A 12,352-nucleotide genomic window follows, 5' to 3' on the forward strand; every position below is an offset into this window, starting at 1 on the left:
CATATGAGGCTGGAGTCTTGAATAAAGGGGATGTTGTGATAAAAGAGCTCCTTAAAGGTTCCAGTGACCCAAATCCTCACTAATCATTTTAAAGCTGTGACAAAGATGCTGGTGGGTGGAAGTAATATCGCTCCTTAATCCAGATGTACAATAAAATAAACTCCCACTGCTGAGATTTAACTCTTCCTCCTTTTGTTTTCTCTAACCCTTTAGCTATCCACCTAGAAAAAACAATAAACTTAGTTTAGCTTTTTTTAAAATTGCATTGCATTTTTTAGTGTTAGTAGTTTGTGTGACGTTGTTACCTGGCATCTATTTATTTTTACCTCTGATTCTCTTTGAAGCCATTGTGTGTTTTGTTCTAATTTGTGTCACATCTGATGTATTTTGCATCTCATGTTAGTTTCTGTGGTTGTTTACTGACAGTTTTAGTTGCTTTGTGTTATTTTTCCTGTTGACTCACATCTTGGAAATTTGCATCCTTGACTGGGTTTTCACTTTTTATTCTAATCTTCTGTCTTTGTAGCTATTTTGAATACTTAAGGTTTTCCGGTTTTGTGCTAATCCATAGGATCTTTATGTGCTTCATTGGTGTACTTCAAAAAAATTTTTATTTTTATTCATTTAGCATCTTCTCAGTGGCCTAGTGGTATGAGCGTCTGCCCTGAGGCTGAGACATCGTGGGTTCAAATCCATGGTTGGGTCTTATTGAAGACTTTTAAAAAATAGGTCCCGATGTCTCCCTACTTGGCACTCTGCTTTAAGGGGTTGAACTGGAGAGTTAAACCACCAACTAGTTCCTGAGTGCGACCACTGCTGCAGCTCACTACTCCCCACAGAGATGGGTCAAATGCGGAGATGTCATTTCAGTGTGTGATGATGACTACTGAACTTTAAATGTTGATTTCAATCCATTTTTGTATTTTTAGTTATTCTGACATCTGCACAATGTCGGTCATTTTCAATCGCAGTTTGAGATTTTATTTTTCTCGTTTTATTTGAAATGTTCAATATCGGCTTTCTTACCGATATCCGATATATCCATAGCATTATAAATCACACATGTACTATTTAGAGTGCCTTGTTTGTTGATGTTTACGTATGTTTACTTATTGAATGATTTGTGCTTTTATTCTGCACAGTGTCCTTGAGTGACCAGAAAGGCGCTTTTAAATAAAATGTATTGTTATTATTACTACTATCTACCATCATGCAAACTTAATCTGTAAGTACTAGTATATATATATATATATATATATATATATATATATATATATATATATATATATATATATATATATATATATATATATATAATGTTTCTACCAAATTTTGAATTTGTCTTTTTTTTAAAGGAGTCAAATATAAATCATTTCATCTGGAACAAAGCTGATAGACTGTGAAACCTTCATGCCACAGTCATAAGTTGGATTTTGTATTTTAATCAAGGTGATTTTATGGCTAGAATTTTTCCTGTGAAACAAACAATCCCAACCACCCGACCTAAAATCCAACCGCCTGTATCAACGTATAAAATAAAATCAGCCATTCCACCAGACATGCCGATTTATTTTCCCACCCACAAAGCGACAGCTTCTCCTAGTCTGGCAGCTCCTCGGCTGCCCTCCACCCCCACTCCCTCCCATCTGTTGCCCACCTGATTCGTGAAAACAACTCATCTGCTGGCCATCTTTTCTGAAGAAAAGAAGAAAAGAAATAAGTACCACTACTGCAGTTCTCAGCACATTTATTCTTTTGTTGTTTCGACATCTTAAAGGAATTACTAATATCATTCTTGTCACTGTGCAGAACGGGATTCCCTTCCTCCCATTCTGCAGCTAAAACATCTAGAATAATGTAAAAAATATTAAAAACCATCCATCTTAATTAGAACTCAGGAACAATTACTTGTGTTCTCTCAGAAACAAACCAATACTCATCCTCACTGTCCAGTTTGTCAGTCTTAAGATTGCCGTGTTCATTTTTAATGCCCCGGTGATGTAATGAAAACTGCTGGGAGCCAAAGGGGCCCCTATCCACCCCACTAACACTGCTGCAGGGTGCCATTAACCCAGAGCTTCCCGAAGGATGCTGCCTGTTCATCATAGCTCTTGGCTGCAGCTTCAGTAGCCAGGACCAGCATAAGTAACTGTCAACTTCATGTCTACTGTGTGATTTGAAAGGATCTGATTCCTAAACAGCCTGAAGACAAAATTACTGGGACTATACGCCATCACTTTCAGGTAAACTGGATGGACAATAAACTCCTTTAGCCAGCTTCTCATCTAATGAGCCATGGACAAAACAGAGGAGCTCGAATGGTGATGGTGATACTGCATCTGCCATGAGTAATGGCTCCAAGCTGACAGCCCAGGGGAGTTGTCAGACTCAAGCCACGTTGGCCGACAGGAGAAAACCTCAACCTGCAGCGGCCATGATGGTTTGCAGAGCCGAGACACAGCCCAAGCTTTAACAGAATCTTAGGTGTTATAATGAAAACATATATGTATGTATGTATATATATATATATATATATATATATATATATATACGTATACACACATATATATATACATATATATATATATATATATATATATTTATATATACATATACATATATACATACATATATACATACATATACATATACATATATATACATACATATATATATATATCCGTATATATATATATATATATATATATATATATATATATATATATATATATATGTATATATATATGTGTGTATACGTATATATATATATATATATATATATATATATATATATATATATATACGTATACACACATATATATATACATATATATATATATATATATGTAGATATATATTTATATATACATATATACATATACATATATACATACATATACATATACATATATATACATACATATATATATATCCGTATATATATATATATATATATACATACACACACACACTAAGTTCTTGTTATGAAGGACTGGTAACGAAACGAGGCACTGTTTCAAATGACGTGAATCGGTGCTCAGTCGGTACTGTGGAATTCGGTCGGTACTTTAAAAAGTACCGAATTCAGTACCCATCGCTAGCTTTAGTTGAAGATTTTATTCAAATCCAAGTGTTAAATGATCCAAACAACATTTTACTGGCAGTGATTGGACTTTCATTCAAAGGCTTTAATGAAGCTTTAACACAATTACACTTTTTTAATAGGGATGCATCATAAAGTTGGTACAGAGTTAGTCAATGTTCAGGAAAAATCTGTTTAATCATGTTCGGCCAATCAGGAATCAGCCAATATTTTATTTCGGGGGGATTTTTGGGAAAACTTTTATTTTGTTAATTATAGTTCTTTGACATAAGCCAGATCAGGCTGTTTGAGAACCAAAAATAAGTATCAGCCATTAGATCAAAACTAAGATATCTTTGTTTTTTATATTTAAATTTCATTATGCTTAAGTAGTTTTTCTAAATGTCCCGCTGTTGTATAGCACCTTTCAGAGTCAGAGGACTCCAACGCGCTTTACACTACAGTGTATCATGCATCAATTCACACACACATTCACACGCTGATGAGTGATGAGCTACAATGTAGCCACAGCTGCCCTGGAGCTCACTAACAGAGGCAAAAACAGTTTCTCTATAAAGTCATGTCAGGGTTTCACATCGATACGTCAACTGATTTTTTGACTACTAATGTGCATTTCTGGATTACAGAAACAAAGATTTTCCCATGTTACAGATGTGAGAAATGCATTTTTCTCTTTGCTGATGATCTATTGATTCTGCATCTTAATGTGACTGCAAACAGCTTTTGTGCTCTCTCTTTAGAAAAGCAAAGTTAGATGGGAGGTTTGAAAACAGGATAATATTCTGGTTCAGCACCATAGATCACAATATCTCTCTTGTTCACCAGCTGCAAACAGCTGGGCTGCTTAAACTGTGGTTTTAGAGTGAAAATACTCCATTGAGTCGTGTTGCATCACAGGGAAAGCAGGTTGTCCCATGAAAACATCACAATTTTTAGTTTTTAAGTGGGTTTCTCATTTATTAAGATGCACATTCACTAGTCAGAAGTAGAACGATTAACCATCCAAAATAATAAACCAATTTGGTTATTTATACCTGTACCAATGAAAATTAGGAAAAGGAATTTGCAAAGCCAGAAAACCTGGAACAATCTATATGCAGCTGGACAGAAACCTTAGACTTCCATAAACAACACTGTTGTTGTTGTTACACAATAAAATAGCTCCTGCTAATTTTAACACTTTTCGTTAAATAATCATCCAGAATAAATAAATATGTACAGATGAGCTGATGCAAAAACATGAGAATGCTGAAAATAAAGCTGCACCACTGATGCTGTAAACATATCTGCATTATTGCGCTACAAACAAGCATCTGCTTTTTTTTAAATCTTCTAACAAAGCAAATATTGGGTTAAAATCTTGAAATTGGCCAATTTTACATGTAAAAATGCGAATTTCACCCAAAAGTTTAAACTCTTCGTCATTGAGCGATTTTCTCCCACAATTAAAAATATAGCCATCAAAAAATATTTAGTTATATACACGCTTCTGTGCCGGGTGTTTTGCTCTTTAGCTCCAGATTGAAACCAGAAGAGACCGTTTACTACCTCAACAGTTGAAATAACGCCCACAGGAGTAGAACTACAGCTGTCAGCATCACTTAAACAGTCCGCTTGGTTCTGGTGGGGCCTTCCTGCACCATCCGGCAGAACAAAAACCTGCTGCACCGATGAAGGAAACGGACAATCCATTGAATGAACACACTTGCTCCCTTCATCCTGATTGCTTTGATGGTGGCTCCTCAAGATGCAGAGCGTGCGGTGCAGACTGCAACGATCTGCTTTTGATGCTCAAACCAAATGCAGATGATAAAAAATAAATCCTCACAGACCGCATCAACATCTTTACACTTCTGTTTCACCTGCTTATTGCAGATGATCAGAACGGGACAATGCAGCAAAACAAAGGACACCTTGCTGAAACATTGACTGCAGCAATATTCTTATAACAATGAAAAACGATTTCATATCAGTCATCAAAGGAAGAAGAAACCACGCTCACCGCTTTCTGCAGTCCGGTTTTCCAGTCAGCTGTTGAAAATGGTTAGGCGTGTGTGCGTGTTGGAGGCACCGTGCCCGGCTGGTGTGTCCGTTCTCCCCACTCAGCCGCTGCAACGGCAAGCTGTGTCCAAGGATCCATCCGCTCCCCCCTCCAGCCCCCCTCCGCTGTCAAATACCAGCAGCCACGGTGGGATCGTCTCTTTCAACAGAGCGCGTGCTCCCCCTCTAAAGGCTCATCCGGGTTACAACGCTGTCATCGCTGCGTTCTGTTTGGACAACAAACTTTATATTATGTCAGATGTTGCTCAAATGGTTATAAAATTAGCTCCTTAAAATATATTTGTTGTAACAGAAACGCATAGCATAGGTTTTACGTGACGGCTCGGCGTTCACATAGCTAATTACTCTAGTGGCACACCGCTATCAGAGTTACTACTTGCTGGCATTATAATAATAATAAAAAAAGAGTTGCTGGCATTAAAAATCCCTCCAGGCTCGAGGAAAATCCCCACATTACACGAAAATAAAGTCCGAGTGACGCATCTTCGCATGAATCTCGGTGCTGAAAGAACGAATCGCGCCTGCAGCGCCCCTCTTCCACCGGGCGGCAGAAGGTAGAGCTACAGCTGCGAGATGCGTAAACCAAACAATAAGAATGAAGACGGTCTTTTATATACCCTCAAGATTAAAATCACGAGGCGCTTCACAAGAACGAAAATTGAAAAAATAATTTAAAACATATATAAAAATGGGGAAAAGTAAAGAGCAAATAGATTTTAAAGCATTTGAACTTAAACAGTGCTCTGAAACTAGTTTACAAACTAAGATATCCCTCAGGTCAGTGGGGTCCAAAACTTTGGAGAAATGATCAATAAAAAGTGTTGTTTTAATGAGTTTCCTCCGTAGGGTGGCCGGGCTCAGCCTTAGAGATAGGGTGAGGAGCTCGGACATTCGGGAGGGACTCGGAGTAGAACCGCTGCTCCTCCGGATCGAAAGGAGCCAGTTGAGGTGGTTTGGGCATCTGGTCAGGATGCCTCCTGGACGCCTCCCCGGGGAGGTGTTTCGGGCATGTCCTGCCGGCAGAAGGCCCCCGGGTCGACCCAGGACACGTTGGAGAGGTTACATCTCCAATCTGGTCCGGGAACGCCTTGGGGTCCTGCCGGAGGAGCTGGTGGACAAGGTCGGGGAGAGGATGGCCTGGAGCTCCCTAATTGGGATGCTGCCCCCGCGACCCGGACCCGGATAAGCGGAGGAAGACGAAGTTTTAATGCCATTGTGAAATTTAAAAACCACAAAATGCATAATGAAATTAGGAAATATATATATAATTAGTTTAGATAAATCATTTTCTAATGTTGTGCTCTTGAAAATAAATGTCAGTTTATCATCAGCAACAAGAAGGACACATCAGGTCACTGTTTGCTGTGTTTATTCAGGTTTTCTGAAAGTCTGCTTTTAATGTCAGTAAGGGTTGATTTGGTCCTATTCACCAATAATCTCAAAAAAGTCAGATCATTGGTTAATAAAATACCCTTTATATTTTAAAGTAGTTTTAACAGAATTTTTGTTTGGATTGAAATCAGTAAAACATTTTAAATGTTTATTAAAGCATCTGCATCTAGGGTCTAAATAATAGTGGATCACATGTAAAAAGATGTATACATCTGTGGTGGAGAACTGTGCTGGAGGAGGAGGATGACTGTAATTCACCTGCTGTAAATGTGATGAACCTTGCTGTGGTTGTTAAAGAAACAATCATCCTTCAGGATCTCCCAGATCTGCCAACGGCTTTTGCCTTCGTCTTTGGGTTGATCTATGTCTTAAACCTTCAATATCCAAAAGATCTCAGGTACACCTTCGAAACGGTTCAGAAAATCTTTATGGGACTTGGGACAGATCTCTTGGCAAGAGTAAGATCCCTCAAAACAGGCTTTTTCTATGTGGTAGCTGTTGGATCTATTACCTTTTTTTTTTCTTTAATGTATTGCAGTTTTTCAGTTTTGGGCTTACTTAAATTTAGAGTTCAAGTCACTGTTTCCACTGTTGCCACTTTAATAAAAAGACTGTTTTTTACAGAAAAAATATATATAAATTTTTATTTGTAATGCTATGCTTGTTCTCTAGTGAAGTTAGCATTTTAAAGATTTTTTATGTTTTACGGGAGTTTCTCTTAAAATGTCTGATACAAGGTCAGCATTTTGTTTGTTCCTGTCCAGCCAGTTATTCTGGAGTTGGGCTACTCAACCAGGTATACGCCAGGGTCTTGTAATTTTACGTTTAAAATAATTTAGTCTTACAGCTGGTCTCACAGCTAGATGTGTTGGGCTTCCTACAGTTGTAGTTTGGCTTTTTCAGCTGTTCTGTATCAAACAGATCTTAATGTTTTCATACCAATATTGTCTGTCAAGATAAGTTTTATGCTCCATAGCTTAATTTGTGTAGTGTGTTTTACTAAGCATTCTCAGTTTTTGGGAAGTATTACACATGGTGTTTAACATGATGTAACAAAAGTTCAAAATAAAAACACTTTTGAGTAGACATGGCATCTGAATTTGCTTTTGTTTAGAATTTGCTGTTTAAACCCATCTGTTACATTATTAAGTGTGGTCTATTATCAAAAATGACATTTTCCTATACTGTTTAATAACAGAGTTGGTGAATACAATATATACATGAGGTGGTAATTAAACTTTTCGCTGTGAAATGTCACAATTAAAAGTTGTTGAAATGTAAAATGTTATGCCTCAATAACTTAATTGAGTTTGGAAAAGTAAAAACTAATAGCTGGTGTAATGTTAAATTTTAAGTAAGTCGAAATTTTAAAATTGAGGTATAAATTAGGATTTACAGTCAGTACTAAGTTACAACTTAAAATTGGGTAGCAAAAACTTGGGATTCAAAGTTGCTACAACATACACTTGAGTTAGATAAACTCAGGTTTCATACTTATTACAGTTTAAATTTTTGAGTCTTTCCAACTTATAACTAAGTTAGCAAAACTTAGAATTGAGAGTTTGTCAAAATCAAATGCATAACTTAGAATATTAAGTTGATGCGCCAAACTTAAAAATTTCCTGAAGTTTGTTGCCTAAAAATTTTGAGTTTTCCCAACTATTTTTTTACAGTGAGAAAGAAAACAATCTTTTATGTAGTGCCACTCAAGATACAAATCACAAGGCAGTTTTAAAAAATGATTAAAAATTAGAGAAATGACTTGATGTTTTAAAATGTAAGGAAAGGGAGAGAGAAAATGAATAAGAAAGAGAAAAATCAGTAGATCCCGGGAAAGGCAGAATAGGTTGAAAGAGCAGAATAGGGAGAGGGTGGTGATGAAGGTCACACCAAAGCCTGAACAGGTGAGATTTCAGCTGCTTTTTAAAGGAGACCACTGAGTCCTCTGATCTCAGGCTCAGGGGGAGAGAGTTCCAGAGTCTGGGGGCCACGGCAGCAAATGATCTGTCACCTTTGGTCTTTAGCCTGGTGCTGCAGAACCAGTAGGCTTTGGTCACTGGACCTCAGGGACCTGCTGGGGGTGTAGGGACTGAGAAGATGATCCATGTAAGATGGTATATTGAATAAAAGGTTTTTATTCCCCTGGTTGTGGACAAAATAATAAGAAGACAATCTTTTATATAGCGCCTCTGAGATAAAATCACGAGGCGCTTGAAAAAAAAACCACGCTTTAAGAGAAGTCTTGTTCTCACCTGGATTCCTGCTCATTTACCCTTCTTCCTCCGACGTTTTCCCGGGATCAGATAAACATCGCTGGAGGCGTTCAGGTAGGAATCAGCGTTTGGCTTGAAAACAAACAGGGAGGTAAATCCTCGGTGCATCTTGGGCGATCATGGACGAGCGGAAGGACAAAAAGAGTCTGGCGATCATAGGAAATGGTAGCCGGGACACTAAAGAGGATTGCGGACAGAAGCAAGGCGGAAAAGAGGTTAGTAGAGAAAAGTTAGAAAAAGTGGCCGGTGACCACGGCTAATCCAAGCACAGGCGCCATCCTGTTACCTGTTAAAATAATGCCATCTTACACAAAATAATGAGTTATTTTAGGTTTGATTTGGAAATTTTGTGTCTTGAAGGACTCAAGAGGGATTCAGAAGGAGTCATGGAGACTCAGAATAATTCGGCATGACTCAGAGGGACTTCCCAGGACTCAAAAGGGACTCAGCTGGACTCTGATAGACTCGTAAGGATTTGTAAGGACTCAGATAGACACAGAAGAACTCAGACACAGAAGGACTCAGAGGAACCCAGCAGGACTTAGAAGGACTCAGACAGACACAGAAGGACTGAGATAGACTCATAAGGACTCAGATAGATACAGAAGGACTCAGATAGACTCATAAGGACTCAGATAGACACAGGACTCAGATAGACTCATAAGGACTCAGATAGACTCATAAGGACTCAGATAGATACAGAAGGACTCAGGTAGACTCATAAGGACTCAGATGGACTCATAAGGACTCAGATACAGAAGGACTCAGGTAGACACAGGAGGACTCAGAGGAACCCAGCAGGACTCAGAGGGACTCATAAGTACTCAGCAGGACTTAGAAGGACTCAGACAGACTCAGGACACAAGGGACTCAGAGACTCTGTGGGACCTCTGCAGCCTGCTGGTGAAAACAGAATCCTTTCCCAGGTCACACAGGAGTTTCTCAGTAGACAGGTGTTCTACAGATATAAGCCAGAGCTGTTCTGGTGCCAGAGTCTAAAGCAGCACACAGCACTACTCTTTCCTATCCCACCAAATTACATCTGCCAGCAGAAAGTTCTTCTAACCTGACAGCTGTGTGGGAACATTTCTCACCTTTTTCTCCTCACTCGGCTCCAGTCAGAGACGGCGCAGCCGAAGGCACGTCCCCCGTGGATTGCAATGATCATTAACAAGGCATCCATCAATAGAAGCTGGGTCTGGACCTCTTTAATTAAAGAAGAGTTTGGGCTGTGAATATTATCACACTTAAAATAGCTTTACATTAGACGTGCCCAACAGGTTTCTGGTTTGGACACCCGACCGACCGGCTGACATTCATCTTTTCCTGCATCTCACTGTTGAGTGAGAGTTTGCACAGTGGAGACGTTGGAATGGCAGGCTCAGGCAGCGCCGTCTGCCTTCCATGCCAGTCAAATAGTATGTGTGTGTGTGTGCAGGTGTGCCCCCGGACTAACCGACTGGCAGGGATCTGTGGACAGTCCCACCACCATGTCAACTACGTTGTGTTTTTCCTGAACCTCTCCAGGCACAAGATTTATTTTAAGCTTATTTAAATCCTGAAACTGATTAAATTAATCAAGTTTTGAAGAAGAAGAATCCACCTAACAATAAAAAGCCAATGTCTTGCTGTCATTTAACTGTTTGTGGATGCTCCAGTGTTTCTGTGTTTGTCCCATTTCCCTGAGCAGATAAGTGATGAGACACATTTGACATTCACCAGACTGTTTTTGTTTACCTAACAGTCATCTGATGGTAACTAGGACAGGTAGGATCTTTATCACACTGCTTATCTGACTGGGGAGGACTCCGATTAGAAGAACAGGAGACAAAAACGGCTGGAAAAACTAATCAAAATGCACTTTTAACAACAAAATAAAGCCAATTGATTAGTGTGATTTTTGCCAGATCAGACACAATTAGAGACAAGCGTGGGTACAATGAGAATATTTTAAATTAGATGGGAAATATGGCGGTTGCCAGGCAACAGCAAAAGACCACAGGATCCAATGTGTGTGAGTGGGAGGAGGAAAGAGACGCATTTTATTAATTTGTCTTTCTAAATACTAAACACCTCCCCCTTTTGGATCCCCCAAGACTTTATTATTTTGTGCTGAAACCTAAAAACTCCACAGATATCCTGCACCTAAACAGCACACAGCACACCAGCAGTAGCAGTAGCAGTGAACTTTATCGGTCAACATCCTTAAACACACACGCTATCCAGTGTTTACCTAATGAGAAGAGCCTTCTAGAGCAGAGTCAAGCAGAGGTTATGCAGCTATAAATCAGGCTGTGGCACCAGGGTGAAGCTGCATGTAATCTCAAACTGCACAAGAAAAGATAAAACAGGATTAACACAATAACTAATCAAGAACATTATCCAGAGTCAGCAATTTAAGGAGTTAAAGTAATGTACACTTTCATTACAAAACATGTCCCCATTCCGTAGAGCCCCATGCAATTTATTTATACATTTGATATTTGACACACACACACTTATATATATATATATATATATATATATATATATATATATATATATATATATATATATATATATAACCGAAATCCAAAACTAGTCTTGTGCTTTATGAAGATAAGCTCCGACAAGCTAGAACCGCATATTTTTCACTGCTAATTGAGGAGAATAAGAATAATCCAAAATTTCGTTTCAGTACAGTTGCAAACCTTACACAGAATCATAGCTCTGAACCATCTATTCCCTTAGCCCTCGCAGCAACGACGTTGTGGGATTTTTCTCAAGTAAAATTAATTCTATTAGAAACAAAATCATTAGCATCCTCCCTAATGTGATTTCTTCTTCCTCAGTGAGGCAGCATCAGAGGTAACTGTAGAACCTCATCTGTGTTTGAAGCGTTTTGATCCAGTTGAGCTTTCAGAGTTATCAAAAATGTTAGCTTCACCTAAAACTTCAACTTGCATTTTAGATCCAATATCAAATTATTTAATGATGCATTTCCTTTGGTTACTGCCCCCATTCTAAATATAATCAATCTATCCTTAGTAAGAAAATACACACTCTCTCTCTCTCTCTCTCTCTCTCTCTCTCTCTCTATATATATATATATATATATAGAGAGAGAGAGAGAGAGAGAGAGAGAGAGAGAGAGAGCGAGAGAGAGAGAGAGAATTTTCTTTTCTCTTTGTGCAATTCAAATGCTGACCGCTATTTAGCAGCAGTGTGCAATGGGTTTTGTTTCCATAATTGAAATGCAAGTCCGTCTATTATGGTTCGGATACCTCATGTTAAACGTGTTACGTATCAGTTTGGACTGTTTACTGAATTTTCCTATAATAAATTCAGTCTAAAAAAACACTAATATCATCTGACTGAATGTATTGCAATATATTGTGATACTTCGTATGGTCTCACCTGTATCGTAATACGTATCGTATCGCCAGAATTTCACCAACACACATCCCTACTAAATAATAATCGTTTTTCTTCTTTGAACTTAAATTTGTGGTCATTTGGAGCTTCTATCAAGTTTAAGTAGTTT

At 38.4% G+C, this 12,352-nt stretch overlaps 1 protein-coding gene across 15 annotated transcripts in view; it reads right to left on the minus strand.

Annotated features, from left to right (window-relative positions):
* Positions 1-5,329, minus strand: part of nrcama (neuronal cell adhesion molecule a) — an 80,295-nt gene extending 74,966 nt beyond the window's left edge. For 12 of the 15 annotated variants that reach the window (XM_070549021.1, XM_015957741.3, XM_015957719.3 and 9 more), the window contains exon 1: positions 5,106-5,329. The gene's annotated coding sequence lies outside the window, so the exon portion shown is untranslated. Of the gene's footprint in view, positions 1-4,651; positions 4,674-5,105 lie in introns of those variants that run through there. The other 3 variants (XM_070549020.1, XM_070549018.1, XM_070549019.1) reach the window with 3 other exon arrangements.
* Between the last annotated feature and the right edge of the window lie 7,023 nt (positions 5,330-12,352).

This window comes from Nothobranchius furzeri, chromosome 1 (assembly GCF_043380555.1).
Source record: "Nothobranchius furzeri strain GRZ-AD chromosome 1, NfurGRZ-RIMD1, whole genome shotgun sequence".
Taxonomy (NCBI): Eukaryota; Metazoa; Chordata; class Actinopteri; order Cyprinodontiformes; family Nothobranchiidae; genus Nothobranchius; species Nothobranchius furzeri.